Below are 22,186 nucleotides of genomic sequence, written 5' to 3' on the forward strand. Positions count from 1 at the left end.
TATTCATCCAAGATCTCACAGCTAAAATTTTAACATAATTACCTGAGTCCTAACTTGAAGCTCTTATGTCTAAGGAAGCAAAATTCACAACTGCTTATTTTTCCAAGGTGAAGCCAAGGGCTTCCAAAGATTCCCCAGCTGCAAGGAAAGTCACATCTGCACCCCAAGGCTCATTAATGTTGCTGAGTAGACAATGGGTTTTAATGGTTACCAAGAGCTCTGAAATCCATATTAGCCCATCAAAGCTGGGAGCTGTTCTCTTACTCTGGTCTGCCAGGTATCTCACACCATTAGGAAGTTACTATCTTCCTCCAGAAAACTCATCCAGTCCCTTGGAGATTAGCTTGCAACAGACCTCTCTTTTACCTAACTGCTCTAAAACACTAGGTAGGAACTGTTGCTAAGGTCTTTACAAGGTCACAGGAAATGTGCGAAGTAGGCAGGAGGACCACATATAAATTTGCATAAAAACATGCCTTGAATTTGCATTTAAATGCATTTTAATTTGCATAAAAGTCTATTATTATGTCTTTAGAGTATAAATTTTTAATTGTTCTTTTTTAAAGCTGTCATTTATTTTTCATACTTTCTCCCTTTCCTTTTCAGTCCTTCCCAAGATTTCTGCTTTCTTAGGAATGCCTCCTTTCATGACCCAATCACAATGTAATGGAGGTGCTGGTACTTTAACATAAAGAGCTCACAGCAAGCATGTTGGCACCATCTTCAGTTCTTTTCCCTCAACAGAAAATCCATTTACACACATTTCTTTCCTTTTTCTGTCTCGTGTCTACCCTCCTCAGTGATTGCTAAGCCCACCACTGTCAAAGAAAAACTGCATCAGGAAAAGAAGACTTTATTCAAGACTTACTACTGCAATAGAGATCAAGACTACTGCAATAGGAGAAAGACACTGAACTCAACCCTGTTGAAGTACAAAATGGGAGAGTTTTTAATTGCTGGCATAAGCTAGTGTAAATGTGCCAGAGGACATAAGGTTGAAGAGGGGTTGGTCAATGTGATCAGGCATCTGTGTTTCCTGATTGGTGCTCCCACCCTCCCACAGAGACTGGGAGATGGAGGCTCTGTCCTTCCTGATTACATTTCAAACAGATGGCTTCCAGGTCCTTGGGAAAGACATTCCTGGGTTATAAAGCTGCAAGAGGCTAGGAGAAGATTTACATCACAAACTGGCAGAGGAAAAATTTACAATGGCAAGTTCTCTAAGAAAAGGGTGGTTAGGGGCTTACAGTCAGGAAGAAACCTATCTCAAGGATAGTGAAGCTACAGGGAAAGCTAAAGCCCTCTTAGTCCACCTGAACATCAAAATTATACATGCAGCTGCCCAACATCTCCCCATCTCTGAATTTTGCCTCCTCTCATTAGCACCTCTGATGTGTGGAACTTCTCAGTTTATTTTATTAATTTGGAGGAGGAAAATGTCACAGCATGAGGCTTACATCTGGAAGCTCAAAGCAGGTAGCTATTCTTCAAGACTATGGTAGACAGGTTACTCTTGTAAAGTCCTTCACCTACCAAATTAAGAAAAAAAAAATCTAGGAAATGTCCTCATTTTAGAAATGCAGGAAGGGCATGGGTCCTTTCTTCTTTCTTAAATTTTCTACAGAGAATCTTTAATAATGGTCATAATGATGTCAACCATCACTGAGCCATTATTCTGCAGAAATCAATGGCTTTTATGCTAATACACATAAGTAGGTTTTAGTTATATTTTATAAAAAAAGCAAAGTGAGATGACAAGAAGTTTAGTGACTTTCTTAAAGTCACCCAGCTAGTGGTACTTCGGGAAAATGAAATATCTTACATATTAGCTCTGCCATTTACTATCTCTATGACTTGGCCCAATTACTCAAGTTTTCTATGGCTCATTTCCATCTATAAAATGGGGATAAGTAACAATACAAACTTATTGGGTGGTTGGTAGAATTTGATGAGAAACTATTCCATGTATAACCTGTAGAAGATTCCTGGGCATATAGGAAGCACTTGATAAACCTTAGTAACTATGATTTGCTGGCTAAATCTGGGTCTGATTCTAAAACTCATGCTTGTGTTTTTAAGCCATAATGTCATCTATGTTATTACAACCTCATCAGTCATCTAAATATTTGATTTAAAGGATTGGTTTTTTTTTTGTTAAACATAAAATTCGAAGGGCATAAAGGGATGCATAATGATTACAGATGCCATCTGTTTTTTCCCCAACTCCGCTTTCCAGATAGACTTTATTTATCTTAATATCGAATTCTTACAGAATATTTTATACCAGTTGTCCAGGCATTAAAATAATTCCTACAGTTACCTGATGCCTGGGTTGATTGTTTTTCATTCTATGATGTTCACAAGAGCATGAAAAAAAAAAACTTTTATTTAACTTTGGCAGCTGAGATCATGATGACATTATACACTCCAGCTTTTACTCTAATTGAATTTGAGACTGTTCTTGATTCTGTTTGAGTCACATCTTTCCTTTAACCAATGTATTGTTCTTTTTCCTAAATTTTCCTTAAGATTTTCCTTAAATCTAACTCACTTTATGAATTTCTAATCCTAATGTCCACAAAGCATAAGGTTGACAAGATGTCTCTTCATCCTCAGTCATCTGGATATTGTGGGGGATATCTATTTTTAACTCTGGAAGTAACTAACTATCACAACTGGATTATATTTCATGCATTACTTGAACAGAATATCAATTCTATTACTTCTCACCCTCAAAATGTATATGCTTTAGACTGCAATCTTTCAGGAGAATAGGGTGACTCATATTTATTCTGATCTTGAATACAAGCAGCTCAACTATCTCAAAAAAGTAGGTTTATATCCCCACTGTTGAATTAATGCTAAGATATTTTGTTTGGTTTTGAATATGTGATACCATTAATTTCCTTTGGTGAAATGAAACACAAACTTAAAAGGGGTTATCAGAGACTAAATGCTGTCATTCAGTGTCAGTGTTGATGTTTTGGGCAGGGTTCCAACAGATCATAATCTGAGAAATAATGACTTTGGTTCTGTTTTTCCCAGCTGTTCTTACTAGTGGGAACAGCTGCCATTGCCACACTTGTAAAGTCTGTGCTTGGCAGAACTTGTGATGGAGTCTGGAAATGCATTTTTTGTTTGTGAGTTTGTTTTCCTGTATGGCAAAGTTATGTTCAGATTTAAAACAGGAGTAATACAAATGGTCTGGTTGACAAAAATAAAGTCTAGGAGACATCAGAGGAATTCAACTGCACTTACAGGCATCAGCTTGGATTTTCCCTTTACTCTGGTTGAGTAAATCATTTGTGATATACTTATTTGAATAATCTTGTCTTACATGTAAAAAAAAAAAAAACTCTCAAAGACAAATGTAGGTGAGTGGAGTCCACAGTCTGCCATGTTGTGAGATGTAAGATTTACTAGGTTAGAAATTTCTGCTACTTTTTGTGGACAATGATTCCTCATCAGAAATTCACCTTCTCACCCGAGTCCCTTTGTGTCTAATGCCTAACTGGGAAGACAGCTGGACTTGATTAGAGGTGCACACCAAAAAGCTTTCCCTGTGTGGGGCCTGTCGGCAGTACAGGGATTGAACCAGCAACTTTGGCCTCATTAGCCTCATGCTCTACCAGCTGGCTCTAAGGGAGAATTAATATGCAACATGAAATGATTTCTCTGAATAATCAAAAATAAAAGAAAACGGATTTGAATCAAAGTGCCTTTTTTACTCAAGTTCTATTGTAACCAAAAGACCTTCAAATTTCCTGCATCATACATCATAAAATGGCACCAGATATCTCACCAGATGTCAGATATACAACTTTAGGAATATCATGTCATGGACTGAACTTGTCTGACTATGGAGTTTTCTTTTTAATTATCAATATCATAAAAACCTAGAAGTTTTGCCAGAGACTGTTACAGTGTTTTAAGCCTTTTGAAGCTGTATTTGAAAAATACTTCAATCTTACCTTTACAGAGACTATTATTAAAAAACAGAATCTTGAATGGAAACTTTTGATAAAAGGAAAAGATGTCTGAAACCTAGGAAATGGACATCGTCCAGGATTCATTCTGGGTTCCTGTTCCTTTTTGCTTTCTCTCTTAGACTTCCCACCTCAAAAGAATACTCAAACTCAGTTTTGGAATCTTTTCTAAATGCCAATCTTTCATCTACTTCCTGGTGGAGTTTTCAATTTGCATAAATCCTTCGCTTCATCAAATTGCAGAGCATCTCCCATCAACTATATTATTTCTTAAAGTGGCTTTCCCTTTTGACTTTTGTTTCTACTGGTGCAGCTTCCTTTCCTCAATCACTCAAGTTTTACATTTAGGTCATGATTGCTTGTCAGTTTCTTTCACTTGACTCTATGCTCCCTAAGTACCGGAATTGTCATCCTTTATTCTCCATTGCCTGCTGCAGTTCTTGCCACACTGTAGTTGTTGAATAAACATTTTTGGAATAAATGAATATATATATATTAATCTTTGCTTGTTCTGATATTATTCTTATGATTAAAGAAATTGAATAGATAATCAAAGAATCTGAATGCAAAATCAAAATTTATAAAATGTATAGAAGGAAAAGTCTCTCATTCTCATCCTCCATCTACACATCTGTCCCTTAACCACACACACAAGAATCAGTTTCTAGTATGCCTCCTTCCAGAGTTTCATTTCGCACATACATACACACGTATATTTTTTCTCTTTGTATAGATATGTGGTGTGTGCAGCATACTACACACACTACACTCTATCTTGCTCTTTATTTGAAATATTTTGGAAATATTTCCACATTTGAAATTGAGTATGTATCACATTCCATTATAAGGAGTTAATTGTTTGGGTTCCCATTGATTCACTGATGAGCATTTGAGTTATTTTCAATCTTATGCTCATATAGAGGATGCTTCAGTGAATAACTGCATTTCACATTTGTGTAGTTGAATTCCCAGAATATAACTGATGGGTTGCAAGGTTCAACTATATAGTGACGACATTATGAAACGGCCCTCCAGAAGGATGGTGCTAACTGACCCCAGCAATGAAGGAAAGTGCCTGCGCCCATAGAGCCTCATCATTATGAGTGAGTTATCAAAATATAAATTTTTTCCTTAAATATCTGGAGAAAAATTGTATTTCAATAAAACTTTAGGAAGCATTTCACTCATTGTATGTTAGGCTGAGCATCTTTTCACGTACTTAAGAATCATTTGTATTTTCTCTTTTGTGAACTATCTGCTCACATCCTTCCTACTGGGTTTTGTTTCTTATTAATTAAAGTATCCAGGCTTAATCCTTGTGGCTAATTTGAGCACTACTCCCCCTCCACCATCCCCCAACTTTGTTTTGGGTAAACTTGTACACTGAGGAAGTTTTGATTTTTACATAGTTAAATTTATCAAACTCTTCATTTATGTCTTTTGGGTATTGAGTCTTAGTTAAAAAAACTTTCCTACTTCAATGTTATAAGGGGATTCAGACACAGTTTGTTCTAGTAGTTCATGGATTACTTATTTCACATATAAATATCTGATCATTCGAAATTTACCATGGTGTATAGTGTAGTGTGTGGGTCCAACTTCATATATTTTCCAAATGTCTACCTAGTTATTCTGACCAGTTGCTGAATAGTCTTTTTTTCTTCAGTGATTTTGTAAGTTAGTAGCAATCTTTCCATTGTACTAAATTTCTTTATCAAAATTAAAAAAAATTCTAGATTTTAAATTCTGATTGATGGTCTATTTGTGTACCGGTACCACATTATTGTTATTACTGATGTCTTATATTTTAATATCTAGTAGGATATCTAGTAATTTTCATTGCTCTTTGCATTCAAATATTTATTCACTATATTTATTTCTCCATATTAGCTTTATAACCAACTGATCTGGTTCTAAAAAGCAAAAATTTGGCAACCTGTTAGGTACATGTCAAACATGCAAATGAACTCACAGATAATTAACATTTTTGCCACATTGAATCTTCCTCTCCAAGAAGAGGGTGTGTCTTTCCTTTTGTTCAACTTTTGTTGTTTTTCAGTGGTGTTTTAAAGTTGTTTTTGTAAAAATCTTGCACAAGTCTTATTAAATTTATAGATGTTTTATCATTTCCTTTGTTTTTTATTAAGAACTTTCCTTCAATTATATCTTCTAACTAGTTATTCTTTATATGTATAAAAGCAGCTGATTTCTTTATATAAATTTTGTTTTATGCCATCTTTATGAACTTTCTTTTTGTTTGCAGTGGTATCATATTATGTTTTCAATTTCTCAGGTCCATGTCATATAAGCCAAAATGGATTGTTTTACTTCTTTCCTTTGGATCTTCATGTTATTTTTGCCTTGTTCCTCATTTACAGGATTAAATAGCTGTTATACAGGTATGCTTATTTAGCTCCAGACTTTAGTGGGATTGTTTCAATGTTTTCTGATTCAAGTATTTTGTTGACTTTTGAGTCTACCTATCTATCTAGTCTTTATAGATGTGTATCTATATCTATACATGTGTGTATTTGGGTATATAAAACGTATATATACTTTTTTAGTATCTATGTAGTTTAATTTAATACTTGTGCCAATTCGAGTTCTCTGAAAAGTATGTGCTCAAAAAGAATTAGAGAAGCAAGAGACTCACCGGGTGAAACACGCAAGAAGAATAAAGGGCAGAAAGCAGGAGGAGGTGGGAGAGGCTTCACCTTATAAGGCAGGCCAGGCAGCTGTGAAACAAGGGAGGGAAGGAAGGGAGATTTGGTGGGAAGAGTCTCAGATGCTAGAGCAGTTCTAAGAGAGCTTGGCCATCATTACGGGGAGTTCCTGAGACAAAGTTTCTCAATAGAGGAGTTCTGCGAACCTGCAGGATAAACCTTCCCTAGTGCCCTAACTGTGCTCACCCCCCAATTGAAGAAGCCTGCAGGAAGTGCAGCGCTGGTGTTTCATGTGATGGTTAAACCAGAGCGGTGGTGCTGGTGCAGCCAGGTAGCTGTGCACCCACAGAGATCTCTCTGGAAGTAGAGCTGAGTATATTTGTGTGGTTTCCACATTACACTTCCAACTAGCTACTGGATTCTCTCTCTCTCTCTCTTTTTAAATATACAATATTTGCATTTCTGCTCACAGGGCATGCTGGGATCTTCCTGAGTAAAGAAAGTTGCTCCCAAGACTTTTCAGGTCTTCTGCGACCTGCAAGTTAATGTCTAGCACAGAAGGTTGTAGATATGTTCCTATCTCACTCATGCACACTTAGAAGACTAGATCTGACATAGATGCTTATAGAAGCAATTTTTATAGCTGAAGATATTGACTTCAGAAGAGTTATTCCTTCTGCCTTCTTCAGTAACTCAGAAAAGGAGAAAAATGTACAAAGACTTTTGAGCTGGAGAGTAGCAGAAACACAAATCTTTTAAAACCTGAGAAGCAGAAACTACGTGAACTTTTGGAGTCAGATAGACCTGTGTCCAAACCCTGGTCGTTATCATGATTATTTAACACTCAGAGCCTGAAGTCCTCCTTCTTTGAACACACAGGCAGAAAGCATTTCCTGGTATCTTTTTGTACTAGGTATGGTCATATGACTAAGTTATTTCCAGAATAATGTGCCACTTCCAGGCCTGGCTACAAAAAACTTCAGTATGAGATACTTTCTTCTATTTGGATTCAAAAAAGGATGAGGCAGTTGGTGACGGCAGAACCACAAGACAGAGGGCGCTCTTCCTGAATGACAGACTACTCCTCACGTAAGCATCAGTAAGCACGTCTCATGCTGTAGTTGCTCGATTATTAAATCTATGTATGCCTTAGAACACTGAAACGTGATGAAGTGAGCATTAAATGCTAATACATGAATGATGTTTAATTCATAGTAGATGTTCAATAAATATTAATTCCTGCCCTCCTGTATGGCATGAGGTACTTGAAAATGTATAGTTTAAAATAATAGAAATACATTTAAATAATCTAAATCTAGGCTATTTTTAATGTATATACACATCCTAATCAAACGCTTATTAGTTATTCATAGAACACAACCACCTGTAGAATAACAGCAGCACAGGAATTATAAAGCTGGAATGTTTTCTGCAGCTTGTTTGGAAGTAGAAAGATCATTACTCATCTGTGTATGATTTAAAAGAAACCCTCATCTAACACATATGGTTTCTCCCACAATAGTATTCCAGAAGTAATATTTTGTAGCTAATCTTTTAGTGAGTGAGTTCTAGGGAAAAGCCATGACACAGTAGTTTTTGGCACCAGACATCTGTACAGTAGCAAATTTAGCAATATTCTAAACAATACTTTTGGAACAACCTTGATGTGTCAGTGTTTGAGGTATGTAAGTTTTACCTTACATGTCACTCACAAAGGATGTATAGTAATTACGTATTTTAATTATGAAGAGGAGAAAATATGGATTTCCTAATCTTCAACTATAATATTAAATCTAACTGTTTCTAATACTAACTAAATCAAATCCCTAGCTCTGTCTGTCTGGGACTGCACATTTGCTTATAAATATACAAAACTACAACAGAATGGCATTTGTGCAAGGGCCAGCAGAAAGCATTTTAGACATATTATCTCGTTTGAGCCTCGTATTAGCCCTTTGAAATAGGCATTTTCCTCTTTTACAGACAACATAACTGAAGCTCAGAGAAGGAAAATAAATATAGGCAATGAGACCTAAGAATAAAATGTTAAGCCTGGATTTGATTACAAGCCTGACTGTGCCCAAACCCATGTTCCCTGCAGCAGACAGCACAAATTTACTACGGATTATCTGTGTACGCTTGAGTGTAGTCTCCAAACAACTGAAGCTTACTGTTTGAAAACCTAAACTTTAATGATTAATTTGTAAGAAAATCCTTCTAAAACCCAACTTATCTTAAAAGGAGATTATTGTTATGCACATCTCCTGGGCTATCACACCTGCAGTGCTAGCCATAAGAATTTTTACTAACTCTGAGGTTTTCGTTAAATTACACTTTATTGTTATTTTCCACATATGGCAAATGTGGATATTAATACCTATCTCACAGGATTATTGTGTGGATTTAATGAGAGACATAAAAAGTGCTTTAAAATCTAAAAGCTGCTATAAAGATATTAACTAATATCTTTTGCCACTAAAATATAAAGATTTCATCACTAAAAGCTCTTTAGGTAGTCTGAACAACAGCCCTGTCATGACTGGACAGGAAGGGGTATTTGTTGCCCTTATGCGTGATCATGTATGTGCATATGTGTGTGTTGTGCACAGTGTGTGAGGTGTGTGGCAAAAGCATCCCTATATTCTATTTTTGTTTAAATATTTGTCACTGCAAGCTACTATTTTTGCCTTCCTTTTCAACACAAATAATTATTTAAAAACATGATCTTTTTTCAAGCCTCCATCTATTTCTCCTCTGTGCAGTTAGGGGATTGCATTGTTCCTAAATGCCACATTCAGCTCTAAAACTCTGATTCCATCACTGTTTGTTGAACTGTCTCCAACACTGCCCCATGCCTTTGGACTTTATGGTCACACTTCACTGAATCAAGCCACAGAAATAATGAAGGCTGACCCAGGATTATACGCTATTTTCAAATAGCTGATCATAACTGTTTTATATTGGAAGTTAAATCTAAATTCTATATTGAAGTTAAAAAATATTTATTTAAAATTGAAAAATTGCTTCAAAAATCTGTACTCACCTGGAAACTTTAGTAATAGGTCTTTCAGACATGAAGAAGATAATTATTGAATCTCTTTAAAAAAAAAATAACATGAAATATTAAGAAAAGAGGGTTGGGGGAGGCAGATTTTGAACACAAATGTAATACGAGTAATGGTATGGTCAAATGCTTAAGTTTATGGAAGTTCTGATGGCCAAATGGATAAAGTATTCGCCATAAATAAATTACAAAGTATGGGATAATAAAACAACAGCTGGTGAGGATTTATCCAGAATGTGTGTGTGTGTTTAAGAGAGTGTATATAATCATATATACACGTACCAAAATATACACACATATATACACATACATACACATACACATACACACGTATATACACACACATATTAGAAAGAGACAAGTGCTATTCATTACTTTTGTCTACTAAACAACATAAAAAATACCAATATTTATCTAGGTCATTTTGGGCACTAAATGATGTCTTAGTTCCATTCTAACTTTCGAAGACTTCATGTGGGGACAGCCTTTTCTTACAGAAGTTCTATCTTACAGAAAAGGGCTGGCTCACTGGCTCGAGTGGTAAGGGCAGCTTTTCACGCTCTTCATGCTAATGCTCCTGCTGATATAGCTTCTGTCACCCTAAAAATGCTGCTCTGAGAGCCAGCTGTGTGGATGCCAAAGCATCCTCTTGATTTGTGGGTCAGAGGGCACGTCTGCTTATTAACGTGCCAACATGAGAAAACCCCAAAGACTAAGCTGAATCCAGAGTTATTCAATCCAGCAAACAAGATGGAGAGAAGAAAACACGACGTGGAGGGCAGCTTTCTCAGAATTAGTTGTTTCTAATTATTACCCTTGATGAGGGGGATAGGGAACTGCAGTATACTGACAAGAAAGTTCGAAAAATTATATGATGAGTTACAAATGAACAATTTGCCAGTAACTCTGGAAATCATTTTGTTCAGGTAGTGAGCTTGATGATTATTACTCTGTCTCTAAGGACAATGAGCTGAACCAAACTTAAACTGCATTTCCCCTATCTCTTGAATTGTAACCAGTAGAATAGAGGTTTTGCATTAAAAGTGTAACAAAAATGTGGATTTTTATATCAAGTCATAAATAAAATAACGCTAATGTAATTACAATACTAAGAAATTCTATTTTGTCTAGTAAATAAAAAAGCAAGGGAAAAACTATCTCTTAAGAAATAACTAAATTTTAAGTCCATATTCAAGGTATGCATGCAGAAGATATTTCAAATTACTCGAACTTGGGTTTTAATGTGAGTGAGGTGCTTTTCTTATTAAAAGGGTTTAAGGCCACAGTAGTGAATGATGCAAACAAACTCTGATTAGGTTCCAAATCATGAAATTTAGGGTATCAGGCCTTTATAAAAAGACAATTGCCTGAAGTGGACTTCCCATGTCTACTCATGGTAGCTAGTCATTTTCCAAACGAAGGGACTTTTACTTTCTGTGGGGTCGAGGATTGCCTTGTTCTGTATTTTGCTATGTTCAAGAATGCATTTACTTATTTTTCTTTCTGTCTGTCTGGAAGAAAAACTTGGAAAAGTTCAAGACCTCTTTTCCTAACTTCCATTAATGGGGATGTCCTCCAAACCCAAACATTACAGATTTGAAGACTTTTTGTTTTAATCACTGCTTTTGATAGCATCTAATCATGACAGGTGTGTGATTTTAAAAGATCACCAAGTTTTATGCGAGTCCCTTGAGCTGTTTTGAGATCCTTTGAACCCGTAGCATGTTTGTGAATGCTTACTTGCAAACCATTAATATATGCTGAGTATTCACAATGCAAATTATCCACAAGAAGGTTAAATTATGAATAACATATCACAGAACCTGTGGTGGTATATATTATAAACCAACCTGATTGCCTTTTTCATTTTGATTACTGGAAAATCAGTTATTTCCTGGCAGTTAATCAAATGCCACAGAGATCTTCATCTTGGTTTCAGTTATCTGCTTATTCCATTTATTTTTTGCTTTACAAAAAATCATTACCATAACAATCTTTCAGATTTGATTACTGGTGAAGGTAACAAACTCAATTTTAGTCATACACCTTTTCATCCTGAACAGGCTGTTAGCTCTTGTTTGGTTAAAATGTTATTTCATTAATTAAGAGTATTATAGATTCATATAGCCTTCAATTTATTACCATTCAAGAATTTTGCATAAAAATCTCATGTAATGAATATGTGTGCTCATTATGAGACCAAAAGACATAGAAGTCTACTTTTTATCCACAGAAGCATCAACATTTGCCTCAGGAGAGTAATGTTGAATCTCTGATTTTCAGTATTACTCTGGTCAACAGGCATTTACTAGAATGATTTATTTTCTTTGTTTTAAGGTATTTCCTTTTTTCGTTTACTTCTACACCTCTGACTAGTCTCTTCTTGACCTCTTTAGCTGACTTTATTATATGCGACCACTTTTCAAATACGTCTCTTCTGTGTGTGATTTCACCCTCTATAGTCCTATCCCATTCCTTGATTCTGCATATCCGTCTTGGCCACCTACTCTCAGAGTGTCAACTGCATCAATGTAGACTAATCATAGACACAGACATAAAACTATCTTAAAATATACATCTGCATTTATAAGATCTGTCCATATATCTACATAATTGTTTATAAAAGAACTTAAATACATGTTTTTCATGTTTCTCAAAATCTCAAAATAAACCTCTAAAATGGACTGGCTTGCCCCCAGGGCAGTTATCCTCTATTTAATCACAATGCGAGGTCAAGGTGCCAACATCTGTTAGCTGCTCAACAGAGAAAACTTCAGCTAAAAGCAGCTCCCCATCACTTCTAGGTGGTCTACAGCTGATAGACAAACCATTTCAGTGCTTCTCTTGTTTCACAGTAGTACTACCAGAAGGCAGAAGACTAGGGCAGTTTTTACCCTCTTTCTTTTGATGACACTTAGGACAGGTGAGTGAATCACAGGTGACTTATGACAGGTCATTCTGAATGGCTAACTACCGTTTCCAGCCTTCCATGCTAGTTGATTTAATATATCTCTTGGTCCAATATCCGATTCAGTACACTTTATGATAAAAGCTTTAGATAAAACATAAATTTAGATGTTTGCAGTTTGGCAAGGCATGATGTCTAATATGGATGGATCAGCAAGAGGTAATATATACATAAAAATACAAGACAAAGTTGCAGTAGAAAGTTGTCTCACTCGATGAGATGCTCTACCTCTCTCTCTATCCTTTATTCATCCTAGTATAATATTATGGATACTTCTAGAAGAAACTTGAAAAGATATTTTAACATTTACAAAATATTTACCAGAACATGTGTCCCTGTGTTACCTGGATCAAGAATCACATTTAACTTCCAGTTTATTTAATAACATAAGACCAGCAAACCTTATAAATAGCTCCTATTTCCAAAATGTCTCCCCAGATCTAGTAGGAACCTTCTAATCTCATTAGTATGTACTATTCCTAAGCCACCCTCTGTTCCACCTGGATACCTATAATTATCTGTGTAACTCACTTTTAGTTTCTTTACTCCTCCCTAAGCCATCTTACTCTTATATCTGGACTGATTTTCCCAGAACAAAAATCTGGTAATTTCTCTTCTTGACATAGAATCTGCTAAGATTTACCACTTCTTCCATGTAATCCAGTGCAAACTCTTCAGTAACATCTGCTATAAAACTACATGACTCTTTCTACCATTATGGATGACCAACTATCTCCTTGCAAGCCAGACAATCCGTATTTCTTGCTGTTCACATAATGGACCAAGATCTTCACATTTCTGCCTGTTTACACTCGTGTTTTCTCTACTAGAACTTTCTTTAGCATCTTCTTTACCTATCAAAATCCAACTCAGTCTTGAAAATCTAAATCAAAGGATACGTTCTCATTAGAGCCATGTGCAGGTGGGTCCACTATGACAAGTCAGAAAGGCTTTTTTTTTTCCCCCATTACACTTCATTTATATATTCCTTTCTGAATTCTTTAGCAGATGGGGTGAAATGCTCAAGGTCAGGCGCTTACATATACCGTTATTTATACCAGAATATAGCATCGGGTGAAGCACAAAACAGATGGTCAAGAAACATCACCTATACACATCCGTCCATGAAGCATGGGGTTTAAAAATCAGCTATTCTTACCAAAAAACAATTACATGCACACGCTAGGATTCTTCTAGCAAGAGCTAATTTTGTACATCATTTAAGTCCTGATATAATCAGTACCACTGATAATTAAAAATGCCCTTATTTGAATTGTTGAGAGCTGACATGAGTGCTGAAAGAAATTAAAACACTTTGAAACATCAAATTTCCTTTGTAGATGACGTATTTGTAAAACTTAAAACACTCGTGAGACTCTAAGGATTTGTCACTGGAAAAGCCCATTAACAATTTCTAGGGAGTGAAAATAGGATCTGGGTAACAAAATAAAGTCTGACCTTTTTCTTCTCCTCTGCGGAGTTCAGTTTTTCTCGGTCCCAGGCGGCGGCGAGCAGAAGCCTCGCCTGCGCGTCAGGCCAGAGTTCGCGGTGAGGAATGGCGGCCGGTTACCTCAGGTCGGCGGGCCTGTGCTGCCCCTGCGCACGACACAGTCCAAGATGGCTGCAGTGGGCTGTGTGCAGAGACGCCGCACTGGGCACTGTGCCGACGCGGCGCCTTCAGCAACGCGCCTGCGCCAGCCGGCGAGCACCCCCCCCCCACCACCCCTACCCACCGCGCCCCACGAGAATCCCGCCCTGCGAGAATCCCGCCCCGCGAGAATCCCGCCCTGCTAGAACCCCACCCCCTCCCGATGACGAGACCCGGATGAAGCCGCATGCCTGTCATAGCGAGCAGAGCGCGTGTCCTGGAGCAAGAGGTCGCACCACTCCGTTCTCTGACTGAAGGGGATCACTCCTTTGCTTCTGAGCCGAACACCAGTTCATTCTGGCGGCTTGAAGGACGCACGCGGGGCAGGAGGAACCCTGTTGGGGCCCGACTTGAAAAGGTAAGTAACAGATTCAAAGAGAAAAAGATGATTTTAGGCTTCGTGTTGTCAAGTTTATAGAAATTTGTCCCCCCGCCTTTATTTTAACTGAAGTATAGTCAGCTACAATGTGTCAATTTCTGGCCTACAGCATAACGTCCTAGTCATGCATATATAAACATGTATTTGTTTTCATACTGTTTTTCATTAAAGGTTACTGCAAGATATTGAATATAGTTCCTTGTGCTATACAGAAGAAGTTTTTAAAAATCTTTTTTTCTAACAGTGGAAACGTTTTTCTAAATCTATTTTTATATATAGTGGCTAACATTTGCAAATCTCAGACTCCCAAATTTATCCCCTGCTACCCCCTTTCCCTGGTAACCATAAATTGTTTACTATGCCTGGGAGTCTGTTTCTGTTTTGTAGATGAGTTCATTGTGTCCTTTTTTCACTTTTTTTTTTTGGATTCCACATATGAATGATATCATATGATATATTTCTTTCTCTTTCTGGCTTCCTTCACTTAGAATGACAATCTAGATCCATCCATGTTGCTGCATATGGCATTATTTTATTCTTTTTTATGGCTGAGTAGTATTCCATTGTATAAGTATACCACAACTGCACCCCCATTTTTGTAAAACAATTCTTTAAAATAGTTTATGGAAATGAGATTTTAATGAAGCAGCATCATATCACTTAGATCAAAATTTTCCAGAGGAACCTTTACATATGTGGGAATACTGTTGAATAACTTGTAACAGTCATGCTTTTGAAATGTATAAATTGTCCTTTGACATACAAGGAAAAATTTTCTATACAATAAGAAAAAAAATCTAAGTAAAGAATAGTGTGAATTATTATGTAATGTGATAAAGACTGCTGTAATTTATTTAATGCCCATGTAATAGGCACAGCTTATGGAATTGGGGCTCTCCTAGATAAAGGTGCTCCCATTATATACACTTTTCACTAGAGGACATGTTACCTATCTTTTTTCTCAAAGAGGTATAGCCAGTTTATGAAAAGATGCAAGTAAAAGGAAGTTTTTTTTTTTGGTCAACTCATACATAGTAATTGAAATACATGAAAAATTGACTTCTAAACTGTAATTTTTCAAAGTTAGAAAACTAAATTATAGATATAAAAATGTCTTAAAATTGTTCAAAATAAGATACACAGCCAGTATAAATTTAGTCCAATACATTGTTACATCTATAATTATAGAGCTTTAATTGTGTTCATATTGATGCCTTTGTAAGACTTCAGAATTCCAAAATGACTTCTGAATTATATGAGTTTTTGTGTTAATTGTATTATAATTCTATAATTTGTTAGCTTTCTAATTCTCTGACATTCTGTGCTTGGCTTATCTGTTAATTTTCATATAATCAGTATATTCAATTTCCAGAACAAATAAAAATAATAAAATGAGCAAAATGGGTGAAGGTAGTCAAAACATATAAACTTTCACTCATAAGATAAATCCTGGGAAGTTAATGTACAACATAGTAAGAAAAAATTTTAGACGTTAGACTTTATATGTCCTATGACTTAAAGTTTCATTCAGAGGAATAATGAGAGGGAAATGATGAAAAAAAAATTCATTGCTCCCAGTAAAGAGGAGCCAGTCCTTTCAGAGAGACATAAATAATAATGAATTGTAATCTAACAGCAGAGAATCTACATTTAAAAATCAAATTTTATAAAGCAACTAGGTTGTTAATATAGGGTCTAGCTGAAGTTCATTCTATAACTTCATACCTGTGCTAATGCTTATATTTTAGCAGTGAAAATAAACTAGAAGTTTATTTCCCAAAATATATCTGATATAAAAATAGCTCTTTTCTTTGAAATTTGTGTCTACACTTATTTTTGCTTAGAACATTTTTTTAGTTAATTTTTCCAAGAATATAATTTTATGGTGGTGTGTGAACAGAGGCTATAATTTTAATAATAGAAAACAGAAAGTTCTTCACAAGCTAAAAATAGGAAAGTTGACTTCTATCAATTGTATAGAATGAGAAGACTCACTATGCACTCATTAAGGCATTAAATAAGAGGCATTTGTCATATAAAATTTTGGATTTCTTAATGTTTGCTTAATACAATTAAAAAGTGAAACAACAGTATGTGTCATAAATGTATAAATAAGATTTTTCTAGATTTTATTAATTCCAATATAAATAGATTTGTTAATAAAGAGAAAATGGAACAATTTTCTAGTACTTATCTTTTATGAAAAAATAGTCTTTACCAGCATAGGTTTCTGTTTTCAAGAAGAACTTTCACTGCAGAATTTATGGACTGGTTTACTCATCATATTTTCTATCGGAATGAAAAAAATCACTAGAATTATAGAATCTCAACTGGCCAAAAAAAGAGGTTACATGTTTTAAGCTATAGAATTTTATAAAGTGACACAGGAAGATTAGTTGAAGCAATGTATTTTCCTGAGTTTTCTCGAAACAGAGAATTAATTTATAGAGGCTGGCAGACAAATATTCATTCTGCCCAAACTAAAACCATATTTATGAAGATAATTTCAAACATTCTATGCATAAATAATTATTTATAAAGTGGTTATAGCTATTTGGAAAATAGTTATAGAAATAATTATCATAAATAATAAACTGTAAGCCAGAAAGCTTATTTTCCCTTTACGTAATAGGTAGGAAAATACATTTATATTAAACGCATATGTGTTACTGTAATCAACATATTAGAGAGCAAATTCTGAAAAATGTTAGACTTCCGGAATTCTTGAAGGATGGGGTAACTGAAAACTTATTGAGCCATTGGGTGAAGTTTGAGTAGAAGCTATATAAAATTAAAGATTGGAAGGTATATATACACTTCTTACAATGTTTTCAGAATTCCTTAGTAGAAATATATATCCTTCTGAAGTTGAAAAACCATTAGGAAGCTTAAAAGTAGCAAGCATAATAAGGAAATTTTGTTAGGATATATAACTTTTTGCAAATGGTTAGGGAAGAAGGATATAGAAATACCTCATTTACAGTTAAAACAAATTTATACCTCTAAATGCCAATTAGCAGGCCTCCATAGACTCTTGGTGATTCATGCTTTAATGAAATCATAAATGTTTTTGTAGAGTGATCCTGCACATCTCCCCAGAGGGCAGCAAAAGTATCATGAGATAGATCTTGGATGTCTGCCATGTCCCACCTGCAGCCTTGGGGGTTCTGATTTCCTCGAGCAGCAGTGTCCAGGTGGAGGCATGAACACACAGGGCATCTGGCTTACACATCATGTATTGTGTACATCTGGAACAATGTCAAAGCCGTAATTAACACAGAGACATATTCTTTCAGTCTATTGTGGAGCACCAGAATCCCTAGGGTGGAACACATCACCATTTTCTTCTGAAGCTTAGCCCTTGGATGCCCAAAATCATGCTAAGCTAAAAAATAACTGTTATAAGTGTTGTCTTCCCTCCAGATCTACAGAATTTTTTAAAAAAGCATTTAAATTTAGACATGATTTTTATATTATTTTATTTACAAATTAAAATTCCAAGGATATTTTAAAGTTTTAAGAAAGTTTTGTTGAAAATAAACTCAAGAGAATTAATTTCAGATATCTAAAAAGAAATCCAGTAAGACAGAAAAAATAAATAGATTTTAGGGGAAAAATCTAAGATATGTCCATTGCAACAAGAATTATTTTAAAAAATGAAAAGAATTTATCAAAGCTGATTTTTCTTAACAATAGTATTTTCATTATGAAATACATGATGGTCACATTGTCTTTATTTTAAGTGACATTATTTTTAATGATGCTCTAACATTGTAACTAAGGGGTCTAATAATGCAAAGAACTTATCTTTTCTGGCATTTTGTTTTGTTGGTAAATCCTAAATACCTAATCAAAAAAAGTATTCCAATGTCATTAGTAGAGTCCTTCCGTAAAAGTTAGTTCATCCACACTGATCCATTTTATTTTCATTGTTGATTTAGTCATTTATTTCATCGTTCATTTATTTTCATAAATAGCCATATATCACACATTAACTTTATGCAGTAGGGATCTCTGTATATCAGTTATCAGTTCTTATTTGGTTTAGAGTACTTATAGTAAAATATCAACAGGATTTTTTAATAAAAAATTCAGATAAATTTTAGTTGATGCTACAGGAAACAAAATAAAAGTTGAAGGAAACTGGACTCAAATCATTTTCAGAAGGACTAGAATAGAAATGCATTTCTATAAATGTGGAATTTCTCAACCTGTTTGGAAAATTTATGAAATATTTAATGTTCCTGCAGAGTTATTTGACAATTGAAGAATTACTTTTCACATAGAAATGATTCCAATTTAATAGAATATAAAATTGAATACGAGAAAATAAAACACAAAAAATAATTCAACCAAAGGGAAAAAAAAACAGTAAAAGATTTCTATTTTACAATAGTAAGGTGAGATATATTTAGTTCACAGTCCCTCATGATCATACTGAAAGCAGTAAAAAAGAGTGAAAGAAGGAGCAATATGGGCTCTTTGTATGAATAGTGGGGAAAATGTAAAAGGAGAAGAGAAACATTGGCAGACACCTTCTGAATGATCTATGTAAGAAAATAAATTTTTGAAGAAACATAAGACTTCCAAAAATTATTCTCCATTGTAACAGAACTTTCCAGCAGTTCCTCTTTAAGTGAGAAAGGAGAGAGAAAAAGTTAAATTGTAATGAATACAAGGGCTTAAGTATGGAATTGTAAGATAGCAGAATTAGATGACAAGTAAGCTGGCAGATCTCAGAAAAGAAATGAAAAAAATTATAGACACAAAACATGAGAAGCAACAAAAAAACAATAAACAGGAGTAAAGCAATCACATACTTGGTGGACAGGCTGAAGGAAAGGAGACTGGAAAATAACAGGTATGTGATGTAAGAGAATGGACAGTGTATGTTTCTTACAAATGTGATGGGAAAAATGAAAAAAGACACATTTAAAAATAAAACAAACAAACAAACAAAAAACCATGAAATGTAGGAACAGCTGATACTGCAGTTTAAAACAACTCTCCAGATCTCAGGAAAAACTGATAATAATTCCAAAATATATGCTGAAAAAGGAAATAAATTCAATGACTGTAAGAAAGAGTCTACAAGTATTTAGGGAAGAAAAGTCAGCAACTAAAAGAAAATATCAAGTCACCCTTAGAATTCTCTGTAGCAACATTCAGGGCCAGTTGATAGGGGAGGTTTGTTTAAAGAATTCTGGGGGAAGGTATGAACCCCGAATTTTATCCTAGGGTTTTGAATATGAAGTCAAAATACAGATAGTCTCACAAAGCCAAGAAGTCCTCAGGGATATGCAACCTAGAAGACTGTAAAAATTCTAATTTATACCTAAATTCAGTGGATTCTGAGATATATCCACAATCTTACACACAGGCAAGCTGTTGTTCCAGTATCAAGCATAAACATGGGATTATTTATCTGCCAATTAAATTAGTAACTCCATAATGAAATACGACCAATCTATAAAGAAATCAAAATAATGAAGTATGAAAAGAGGAGATGTAGTAAAATGACTGACGTTGAGAATTAAACCCATCTAAATAAAAAATTACATACATGAATAAGATGTAAATGCAGTAAAACATGATGAGGAAAAAATAATCCAACCAATAAAAACAGGCCAGTGGGAATAGGGAGGTAGGAGGAAATACATAAATGACTACTAAACATCTCATTCATACAGCGTGGAATCAGGCTTACAGTGTTTAAAGTATAATCATGTGGTTTAAATAAAATCACAGTGACTTCAAACTCAATATAGATACCAGAATCTCTTCTTTAAATCTTGAAGAGATTTTTAAAGAAATCATATCTCATCTACTGAAGAAGCATTTATATGGAATTCCAGAATCTCTTCAGTATCAATTGCATTTGTATTTCTTTTGTTAAAGTCAATTAAAATGGGATGTAATACATTTTTAAGCATGTTGAATCTAATCCTATAATTACGAAGTTCTTTCTTTCTCTGGTGCTGTGTCCTCCTTCATATCAGTCTGTGTCCCTCCCCACGTGTGTGCTTATTTATGGAATGTGGATGCCAGATCATTGCACAGGCGATTTCTAGCTGACAGGGTCTTACTGCTTTCTTGTTTGTCTCCTTTTTTGTAGCCTGATATTTTTACAGAATTTGTATTATTTTAATAAAGTAATACACTCTTTCAAAAATGTATTAAAAGCTCACCCTTGTAGGTATATGAGGAAAAGAAATAAACAGATCATGGAGACAAATGGAATCACAAATACTTAATAAAAATAAGTATGGTGGTGTGTGAGAGGTTTAACCTTAATGATGACTAACTAAAATTAAAACATTAGAGGGATTTTGTATTTTTTCATTTCAAAAAAATCTTCAAAGGAAAAACCATAGTAATAAGTGCCTGTGAAGACAAATTCAGATGCGTATTGGGAATGTAAACTATACAAATTTCCAACAACAGTCTGGAGATTTGCATTCAAAATGTAGGGTGAGTTTATGTCTTTCATCTATGCAATTCACTTTAGGAAACAATCTACAGAAATAACATGGAATGCAAATAAGGGACTGATGCTTGTGGAGACTCATCCTTGCATTGCTTATACTACAGATAGTAGATGCAGCCAAAGGAAATGTTTAATATTGACACATAAATATTACACACGTGTGATATGCTACCATACAGATGTAGGAATCGATGTTTTCAAGAATTTTCAAGGAGTTGAAAAATACTTGCAATGTTAGATTAAATGTGCTTTCAAAATTGCATGTTCAGTATGACTGCAAAATGCACCCTTTACGATAGATGTGCTAAAATATGTGAGTGAGCGTGGACCTGGAATTTAATATGCCAATTTTTACAGTGGTTTATTTTGTGTTGATGGATCATAAAGAGTGTATTTATGCTTTTCATAATTGTAAATTTCTTAATGAAAATTTTTTGTTTTCCAAACTTTTCATTATAAACTTTATTATTTTAATAATCAATGATAATCTAGAAAATATCTGATATATTTTAATATTTTGATATACCATGTTAATGCTAATTTCATTTATTTTGGGATGAAAAATTGTGTGTGTAGTGATTGTACCTGGGTTTCTCATGAGGTAAGCTGTCCTGTGTATTGGAATATTCTTTTACTTACATTCAGTTTTGATGGTCTGTTGTGTACATGGTATAAAGTTGCATCCTTTTAGGTCTTTTTTAATTTTTCACAATTTTGCTTGGTTAGAAATCTTACAATGGCAATTTAAATATTCTTGCTAAATATGATGATAATTGAATATTATAAACTTAGTGATATGTAGGTGGATTTTATTTTTGTAAGACTGTGTTTAATGAGTTAAATGATTTCAAAATGCAACTAAGCTCCAAGTTAATAAAGTAGCAGTGCAGCCTGTATAACTACTGTATTCAATGTTAAAAGGTACCACTTTTATTTTTCATTTATATGAAACTGCAAAATTTCCCACTATTTTCATTTATAAAGTGGTTAT

The 22,186-nt window shown here is 34.7% G+C and overlaps 1 protein-coding gene across 10 annotated transcripts in view; it reads right to left on the reverse strand.

Annotated features, from left to right (window-relative positions):
* Positions 1 to 14,373, reverse strand: part of LOC102529502 (uncharacterized) — a 208,564-nt gene extending 194,191 nt beyond the window's left edge. For 8 of the 10 annotated variants that reach the window (XR_012080099.1, XR_012080098.1, XR_012080097.1 and 5 more), the window contains exon 1: positions 14,140 to 14,373. The gene's annotated coding sequence lies outside the window, so the exon portion shown is untranslated. Of the gene's footprint in view, positions 1 to 9,692; positions 9,747 to 14,139 lie in introns of all 10 variants that reach the window. The other 2 variants (XM_072976517.1, XM_072976516.1) reach the window with 1 other exon arrangement.
* Between the last annotated feature and the right edge of the window lie 7,813 nt (positions 14,374 to 22,186).

This window comes from Vicugna pacos, chromosome 14, assembly GCF_048564905.1.
Source record: "Vicugna pacos chromosome 14, VicPac4, whole genome shotgun sequence".
Classification (NCBI taxonomy): Eukaryota; Metazoa; Chordata; class Mammalia; order Artiodactyla; family Camelidae; genus Vicugna; species Vicugna pacos.